Here is a 9,134-nt window from a genome sequence, read left to right as displayed (position 1 = left end):
GCTAGCAATTGTCCTATATCTCACCTCCCTTTTCCAGATAAATTCCTTGAGAAAGTAATCTACATTAGGTGCCTCCATTTTCTTTTCTCTTGCTCTATTTTTTTTAAAGTTATATGTATTTTTTTCAATCTGCAAAAATCTACCTTCTCTCCCTCTCAACCTAACCACCTGCACCCCCAAGTTGAGTACAAAAGAAAATCTCTCATTCTCCTTGACAATTCTTTCCTCCATAATACTCTCTTCTTTCTGGGTTTTTGGGACCCCACTCTCTCCTAGTTTTTCTTCTACCATTCTGACCACTCTTCTGTTTTCTTTTCTGGATCTTCTTCCCGATCACATCCTCTAACTGAAGATGTCCATCATCATTCTGTTCTGGGCTCTTTTCTCTTCTCCCTCTACTACTACAATTGGTAATCTCATCAGCTCCCAAGGATTTAATTACCATCTCTATGTTGATGATTCTCAGATGTATCTATCCTGCCCCAAACACTCTGCTGACTTCCAGTCTCACATCTCCAACTGCCTTTCAGATATCTGATGTCTAGTAGACATCTTCAACTCAATATGTCCAAAAGAGAACTCAGTATCTCCCCCACCCCCAGACCATACTGTAGAGGGCAACAGCATCTTCTCAGTCCCTCAAGCTCCCAACCTAAGAATCATCTTGGATTCCTCACTGTCTCTTACCCCACCCCCATACCCATGCTGTTGGCAAGCCCTGTCAATTTCACTTTTGCCACATCTTTAAAATATACCCTCTTCTCTCCTCTGACACTGCTACCACTCAGGTGCCAGCCCTCATCACCTCATGCCTGGCTCACTGCAATAACCTTCTGGTGGGTCTGCCTCCGTCACGTTTCTCCCCGCTCTGATCCATCCTTCATTCACCCACTACAGTGATTTTCCTAAAATACAGGTTCAAACATGTCACCTGCCCCCCCCAACCCCTTCAATAAATTCTAGTAGCTTCCTGTTGCCTCCAGGATCAAATACAAAATGTCCTATTTGGCATTCAAAGCCTTTCATAGCCTAGCCCTTTCCTATCTTCCCAGTCTTTTTATACCTTATTCCCTAATATATACTCTTTGATCAAGTGGCACTGGCCTCCTGGCTGTCCCACAAATAAGACACTCTGTCTCTTGGTTCAGGGCATTTTCCCTGTCTGTTGTCCATGCCTGGAATATTCTCTCTCCTTTGCTCTGACTACTGATCTACCTGGCTTCCTTTAAGTCCCAACTACAACCTTACCTTCTACAGGAAGCCTTTCCCAACCCCTCATAATTCCCGTGGCTTCTTTCTGTTAATTATTTCCTATTTCTTCTGCATTTATAGCTGGGATTGTTATATATTTATTTGTATATTGTCTCCCCCATTATATTGTAAGCTCCTTGAGGGTAAGGATTGTCTTTTGTCTCTTTTTGTATCCCCAGAGTTTAGCACAGTGCCTGGCACATAGTAGGTGCTTAATAAATGTTTATTGGTTGATTGACTGATAAAAACCTTTGCCACAAACATGAACAGTGAAGCAAAACAAGCTTTTGAATTGGCTGTGCCCAAAAAAAATGTCTCACTCTGTACTCAGAGTCCCTCACCTCCCTATCAGATGAGGGTAGCATACCTCATCATAAGTTCTGTGGAATTGTGGTTGGTCATTACACTGATCAGAGTTCCTAATTCTTTCAAAGTTGTTTGTCTTTAACATGATGTTATCATTGCATAAATTGTTCTTTTGTTTCTGTTCGCTTTTTGTCTGTATCTGTTTATACAAGTTTTCCTAGGTTTCTCTGAAACCCTTCCCTTCATCATTTCTTATAGCACAATAATATTCTATCCCAATTCTGTACCATGGTTCAGCTATTCCCCAATTGGTAGCTACCCCTCAGATTCCCATTTTTTGCCACCTCAAAAAGTGCTATCAATATATTTATATACCCTTAGCATGAGTTTATTTTACTTAGGACTAATCCCTCCCTTATTATTCCTTCCCTCTTCTTTTCCCCCTTTCCCTCTTATTTTCTTGTTGAGTGAAGTGTATTTCTGTAACGGTGTGTGTATGAGTACATTCTTTCCTCTTTAGACCAATTCAGATGAAGGTAAAGTTCAAGTGTCAGCTGCTCCTCACCCCACAGCCTCCTCCTTGTTTGCATAGAAATCTGTTTGTGCAACCTGATAATGTAAGATGATTTTCCCTAACTTTCCTTTCCCTTCTCCATTAATGTATTTCTCTTGCCCTCTCTTTCTAGTCTTAAGATCATTGAGACATAATAAAACCACTCCCAGGCCTTGTCTAATTAGACTCCCTCCATGGCCCCTAATGATTATAGAGTTCTGGAGGAATATATCTAAAATCTCCCCTTAAGAAAATGTAAACACTTTATCTTTGTTTAGTATCTTATGATTGCTTGCTCATATTTATCTTTTTATGTTTCTCTTGACTCCTGTGTTTGAATATCAAAGTCTTTACGTAGCTCTGGTTTTTCATTAGGAATTCTTGGAGGTCCTCTATTTAATTAATGAACTGTTTTCCTCCTGTAGAATTATACTCAATCTTGCTTGGTAAATTATTCTTGGCTATAAGCCTATATGAGCTGCCTTCTGGAATATTGTATTATATGCTCTCCTCTGCTTTATAGTGGTGAATGCTAAATCATGTATAATCTTGACCTTGGATCTTCAGTCCTTGAATTATTTCTTTCTGGCTGCTTGCAGTATTTTTTCCTTGACCTGTAAGCTTTGGAATTTGACTATCATGTTCCTGGGAGTTTTCATTTTGGAGTTTCTTTCAGAAAGCAGTAAATACTTTCTATTCCACTTCACCATCTAGTTCTAAGAGATCTGGGCAGTTTTCTTTCATGATTTCTTGAAATATGATGCCTAGGCTCTTTTTATTGGTGATGGTGTTCAGGTAGTCTAATATTCTTACATTTTTTTCTCTTTGATCTGTTTTCCAGGTCAATGAACTATGAGATAACTTATATTTTCTTCTATTTTTTCAGTCTTTTGGCTTTGTTGTAGTATTCCTTGTTGCCTCATGGAGTCATTGATTTCTATTTGGCCCATTCTAATTCAAGGAGTTTTTTTTTCCTAAGGCAAAGTCTTGAATCTCTCGAGCCAAGCTATTAATTATCTTCAACTCAGTATGTCCATAACTGAGCTAATTATATTTCTTTTCTCAAGCCCTTCTCTCTTCCTAATTTCCCTATCACCATTGAAGGCATCACGATACTACCAGTCATCTAGCTTCAAAACCTAGGTGTCATTCTCAACTCCTTACTTCCTCTCACCCCACTTATCCAGTCAGTCCCTTAGTCTTGTTATTTCTACCTTTGTAACATCTCTTGTATATGCCCCCTTCTTTCCTCTGACGTTGCCATCATCCTGTGCAAGCTCTTATCATCTCATACCTGGAATATAGCAAAAAGCCTTGTGATTGGTCTGCCTGCCTCCAGTCTCTCTCCACTCCATTCCATCCTCCACCTACCTATCAAAGTGATCTTCCTAAAGCACAAGTCTGACTATGTCACCTCCCTTACCTCTTTTAGGTAAACTCCACTGGCTCCCAATTACCTCCAGGGTTAAATAGAAATCCTCTGTTTGACTTTTAAAACCCTTCATAACTGAGATGTCTCCCACCTTTCCTGTCCCCCATCTCCCCATTCCATGCTATTTTGCTGGCTGCCCCCCCCCATGCCTTGGAATGCTCTCCCTCCTCATCTCTGCCTCTTAGCTTCCCTGGCTTCCTTCAAGACTTAGCTCAAATCCCACCTTCTCCAAGAGGTCAATCCCCCACCCCACCCTGTCCACATCCCTATCCCCACCACTAGTGCCTTCCCTCTGAAATTACTTCCAATAATTCAAATATAACAAGCATTTATTAAATGCCTACTATATGCCAGGCACTGTATTAAGTGCTGGGAATACAAAGAAAGGAAAAACAGTCCCTGCCTTCAAGGAGCTCACAATCTAATGGGAAAGCATCATGTAAGCAACTGTGTACAAACAAGGTATATACAGAATAAATTGGAAATAATATTAGAAGGAATGTACTAGCAATGGAAGGAACCAGAAGCTTAGAGGGAACAGAGCTTAGGAGTTTAGGAGGCCTAGGGCCCTGGATTATATTAATACGTGGTTTAAAAGGTGATGCTTTTGACTTAGTTACTTAAAGTCCAAGAATTCTGGAAGTCCTTTCCAGGGGCTTGGTGAGATGGGGGGCTGGGCAGGAAGGTATGTATTTGGACTGAATTAATTGCAGTAGTGAATGTCATTATAACCAACCAACCTTATAGTCATGAATTCATAGAATTGCAAGTAGAATGAGACCTTGGGAATCACCTAAATCCAAATCCTATCTAAAGCATGGATCTGGTCCACAATATCCATAATAAGTGGTTAGCCTAGCCTTCTATTTAAAAGCTTCCAGTGAACTATGCCAAAAGGGCTATAAAAATGTGCATACCCTTTGACCCAGCAATACCACTCTAGGTCTGTATCTCAAAGAGATCATAAAAATGGGAAAGGGACCCACATGTACAAAAATATTTCTAGCAGCTCTTTCTGTGGTGGTAAAGAATTGGAAATTGAGGAGATGCCCATCAATTGGGGAATGCTGGTATATGAATGTAATGGAATACTATTGTGCTATAAGAAATGATGAGCAGGCAGACTTCAGAAAAACCTGGAAAGACTTGTATGGACTGATGTTGAGTGAAGTGAACAGAACTAGGAAAACATTGTACACAGTAACAGATACGTTGTGCAATGGCTAACCATCGTTAAACTCATCTCTTCTTAGCAATGCAAGGATCCAAGACAACTTCAAAGGACCCATGATGGAAAATGCTGTCCACATCCAGAAGAAGAACTATGGAGTCTGAATGCAGATCAAAGCATATTATTTGCTCTCTCTTTTTTTTTCTTGTGAGTGTGTGTGTGTGTGTGTGTGTGTGTGTGTATGTGTGTGTATTCTTTCTCGTGGTTTCTCCCATTGGTTCTAATTCTTCTTTATAATATGACTAACGTAAAAATAGGTTCGATATGAACGTATATGTAGAGCCTACATCAGATTGCATGTTATCTTGAGGTGGAGGGAAGGGAGAGATAGGGAGAAAATTTGGAACTCAAAATCTTTGGAAGTGAATGTTGAAAACTAAAAATAAATAAATTAAATTTTAAAAAAATAAATAAAAGCTTTCAGTGGTACAATTCTTTACTATGTTATTCTTTCCTCCCTCCCCAACTCCTCACCCCAAACCTAGCCATTTTTGTTAAGAACTTTTTTCCTTATGATGAGAGATAAATAATATGGTAGATATAGCACTAGATTTAGAGTTAAGAAGCTTAAATTCAAATATAGTCTCATGGGATCATAGACAAGTCATTAACCTTCTCAGAACCTCAATTTCCTCATCTATGAAATGGGGATAATAATACTTACTCTACCTATCTTGCAGGGCTGCTGTCAGGAGATTGATCTGCAAATCTTAAAATGATATATAAATATAGCATTTTAGGTTATTAGCAAATTATGAGTAATACTGAGCAAAAACCTGTGTCCCCATAACATCTATCCATTAGTCCTATTTCTGCCTTCCAGGGCAAAGCAGAACCAATCTTATCTCTCTTCAGTGTGAGCACTATGACTGTGGGACAGAGTCAAGACAAGGCATTTGTGAACCCCAACCAAGGTTGGAAAATTACGCCTGAGTAGGTTACTGTCCCCCAGAGGTTTTGAGCCTTCAATATAACACCAGTGACTTGAATTATCACAAAATACTTACCTATGTACCATGGAGAGCAGTATTTCTTGGCATTAAAAAGATGTGCATTTATTAAGAGTAATATTAAAGAATATTCTTCATTGTGCCCTCTTATCCACCTAGTGTGTCCTAGGCAACTGCTTTGCTATGTGTTATAGCTGGAGCTTGAAAAAAATTATGATGAATTTTTATTGCGTTTTAACTATATTGCTTGTAATAAAATTTGTCTTGTATGATTTCTTTCTAGAGTCACCAACTAAATTAAACATGTGACTAGATAAAAGTAGCTGACACCTGTTTGTCCAAACACAGTGGAAGGCCACAGGCCAAAAACAGTGGAAGATTTGTAAACAGTTGATGGTTAGATGTGATGACAGCAATCTGAAACACACATCCATATGAACAGCAGCATATGATGGAACTAGTTTACTAATTCAGAATCTACTGAACTCTGAGGCTCTCTAGCACTTTCTCTTTCATACTATCCTCCCTCCTTTTCACTCTACAATTTCTATTTATCTGTGTCCAGGCAATTTAAACCACAACCTTGGCTACCATCTTGCTTCAGCCCTCAGTGGGAACAGAAATCAAGACCCTGAAACCAAGAGCCTTGGGAATTACCAGTGCCCCCCAAACCTGCTTGTGGTCCAACTTCTACAGCCATCCAAGAGGGGAGACATCATTGTGGAGACAGGATCCTTCCTCCTTATCATGACCAACGATAATTGCTGATTAACCACCACCAACAGACAGAGGAGCTCTGGGAGTGGCAGGGCTGCTTCCAGCCCAGCTCTCACAGCCATCATCTGGGCAAGCAACTCCTGTGGAGAAGGGGTCAACCATCTTCAGCAATGGCCAAACAGTTGCCACACATGGGTCAGGTAGGCCAATCTAGCTGAAACAGCAAGCAAGAGGCAGGAGACAGCATATGCCAGGCATCACCAGCACTTGGACCACCACTTCCTCTCAGCCCCTGATGGGATCAATCCAGGAACCTGAACTCAAGAGCCCTAGGAAGAGTGACATTAAATAACGGCATGATTAAAGAGGCGTTAACATCTGCTTTGGCCTAAAGACTGTGGGGTCTTTCCACGTGACTTACCACTGAAAGCTTCCATATGTGTTTTCTGTCCCGTTAGAAGGTGATTTCCTTGAAAGCAAGAACTACTTTTCTATTTGTATCTCATCACTTAGTACAGTGTTTTGCATATAGTAAGCACTTAAATGCTTTCTTAATCCATTCATTCATCTTTCACATTTCTTCTTCTCCCTGTCAGTCTTTCTTCCTCCCCTCTGAATTTATTCTACTCTTACCCTTTTCTTTCTTCTTCTCTGGCCCCCAATCCTTTAATAGACCATAATATGGAATTGAAGATTATTTTGAAATTCGATTTGTGTTTATTGAATCCAATTTAACATTTCCCATTCTTGATTTGAAAGTTAAGAAAAATTTTCTTAAAACAAAACTGGTGTAAATTGTGTTTAAACTTCTTGTCACCCTTACATTACTTTTTCCCTGTAAGTTAAAAAGAGAAATGATAGAATAGTTATTCTGGGATACCTTCATGGGCTTACTACCCTTTTTTAAACCATAGAACATAAAGAAAAAAAAATTTAATTGAATGTTGAATTGCAAGTCAAAATACTAGTCTCATAATGTAACAGAGATAGCATAGGGTAATGCAGTAATCCTCAAACTTTTTGATCTCAGGACCCCTTTACACTCTTAAAAATTATTCAGGTTTCACATACATACACATACACATACACACATGAAGAACTTTTGTTTATATGGATTATATCTATCAATATTTACCATATTAGAAATTAACATGTCTTAGTATTATTACAAAAATTAGTTTTGACCTTGAAGACTCCCTGAAAGGACCTAAGGGACCCCCAGTGGTCCCCAAACCACACTTTGAGAAATACTGGTATAGTAGATATCGAGCTGACCTTGAAGTCCAGAAGACCTAGGTCCGAGTCTTGCCTCTGACATGTCCCGGACAAGTCACCTAATCTCTCAGAGTCCGAGCCATTCTCTAAATATAGAAGAGGAAGAGCTGATCTGCATTGGTAAAAGTAGAAAAAAAAATCCGTCACCCCCGGATGCTTTAGATACTATGATTCAGATCCACATGAATGTTCATTAAATAACATTTGATAATAAATAACAGCACTACCTCCTTTAGGGAAAACTGCTCTAGCTGTAGACCTGGCCTCCTTTGGCATATTTTGACAGTTAGCATCTCTTTATCTCAGGTTTTTCATTTATCAAATGGTCATGAATTAATTAATTAATGAAAAAAGCGTTCACTTACCATGTGCAAAGTGCTATGTGAAGTGTTGGGGCTACAAATAGAAAAGCAAGACAGTCCCTGCTTTCATAGAACTCACATTCTAATTCTCTCCTATCTATAACATGATGGAAAAAGTGCTGGACATGGCATCAGAAGGCCTCCTTTCAATACTTAATGATTGGGTGACTGGGCAAGTCATTCCACCTCACTGACCTTCAGTTTTTCTCTCTGTAAAATGGGGATAACACTGTGATGTACTGCCTACATCACAGGGTTGTCATGAGAAAATTGCTTTGTAAACCATAAAACACTGTAGAAATATGAGCTGTTATTTCTAGGAATTATGTGAAAATTAATGAGAATATCTCTAAGGTACTTTCTGCTTTATGGAAAAACAAAATATAAAGACATTGTTATCACTTCTATAAATTAAGCGAACATTATATGCTAGGGAATACAGTGATATTTCTTGATTCTCATCTTGTAAATTGATGGATCTATGGATTTTTGTCAGGATTCTAGTTCCAAACTAGAAGTGTTTTGCCACTTACCATTTGACCATGGGCAAATTCCTTCCCTTCCCTGGACCTTAGCTTCCTAATCTGTAAAATGAAGAGGTTGGACTAAGTGATCTCTAAGGGCACATCCAGCACTAATATTCTGTTTTTCATTGGAGTCCATGCTACTCCTCCACCAGCACGGCTTTATTTCAACCCCTCTGGGTCTTCCCGTTCTATGTGACTCTCGCCATGTCTTTCCCTAAAACCTTCACAGAAGATGATGTTTACTGGAGTGGCTGTTCCAAATCTTCTCTCTCTTCAAGTCCTTAGCTACATCTTCATCCTTCTCTCTCTTAGCAGAAAACCCAGAATGCTACTTAACCCAGAAGATTTAAGCCGTCCTTATGAGTGCCCTCATATTTCCCATTCTACAACTCAAGAACCCTTCATCTCTACCCTCCTCATTTATTTTAATGTCATAGGAGGTGTTCCCTCTCTTTGCTAAGGTTAACACCCTCCCCAACCCTAATTTTGATCCCATTCCTTCCTACCTCCTTCAGGAGTTTGCTCCATTA

General features: G+C 39.4%; 1 long non-coding RNA gene across 1 annotated transcript in view; it reads left to right on the top strand.

Annotated features, from left to right (window-relative positions):
* The window catches only part of LOC114045279, a 15,429-nt gene extending 8,489 nt beyond the window's left edge, over positions 1-6,940 (top strand). The window contains exon 3 of the long non-coding RNA XR_003569360.1: positions 6,289-6,940. This is a non-coding gene — a long non-coding RNA (uncharacterized LOC114045279). The remainder of the gene's footprint in view (positions 1-6,288) is intronic.
* Positions 6,941-9,134: the final 2,194 nt, after the last annotated feature.

The sequence above is a fragment of the Vombatus ursinus genome, unplaced genomic scaffold (genome assembly GCF_900497805.2).
Source record: "Vombatus ursinus unplaced genomic scaffold, bare-nosed wombat genome assembly UNPS02014778.1, whole genome shotgun sequence".
NCBI classification, from domain to species: domain Eukaryota; kingdom Metazoa; phylum Chordata; class Mammalia; order Diprotodontia; family Vombatidae; genus Vombatus; species Vombatus ursinus.
Note: the sequence above shows the minus strand (reverse complement) of the source record. Positions and strands in the feature narration are given on the sequence as shown.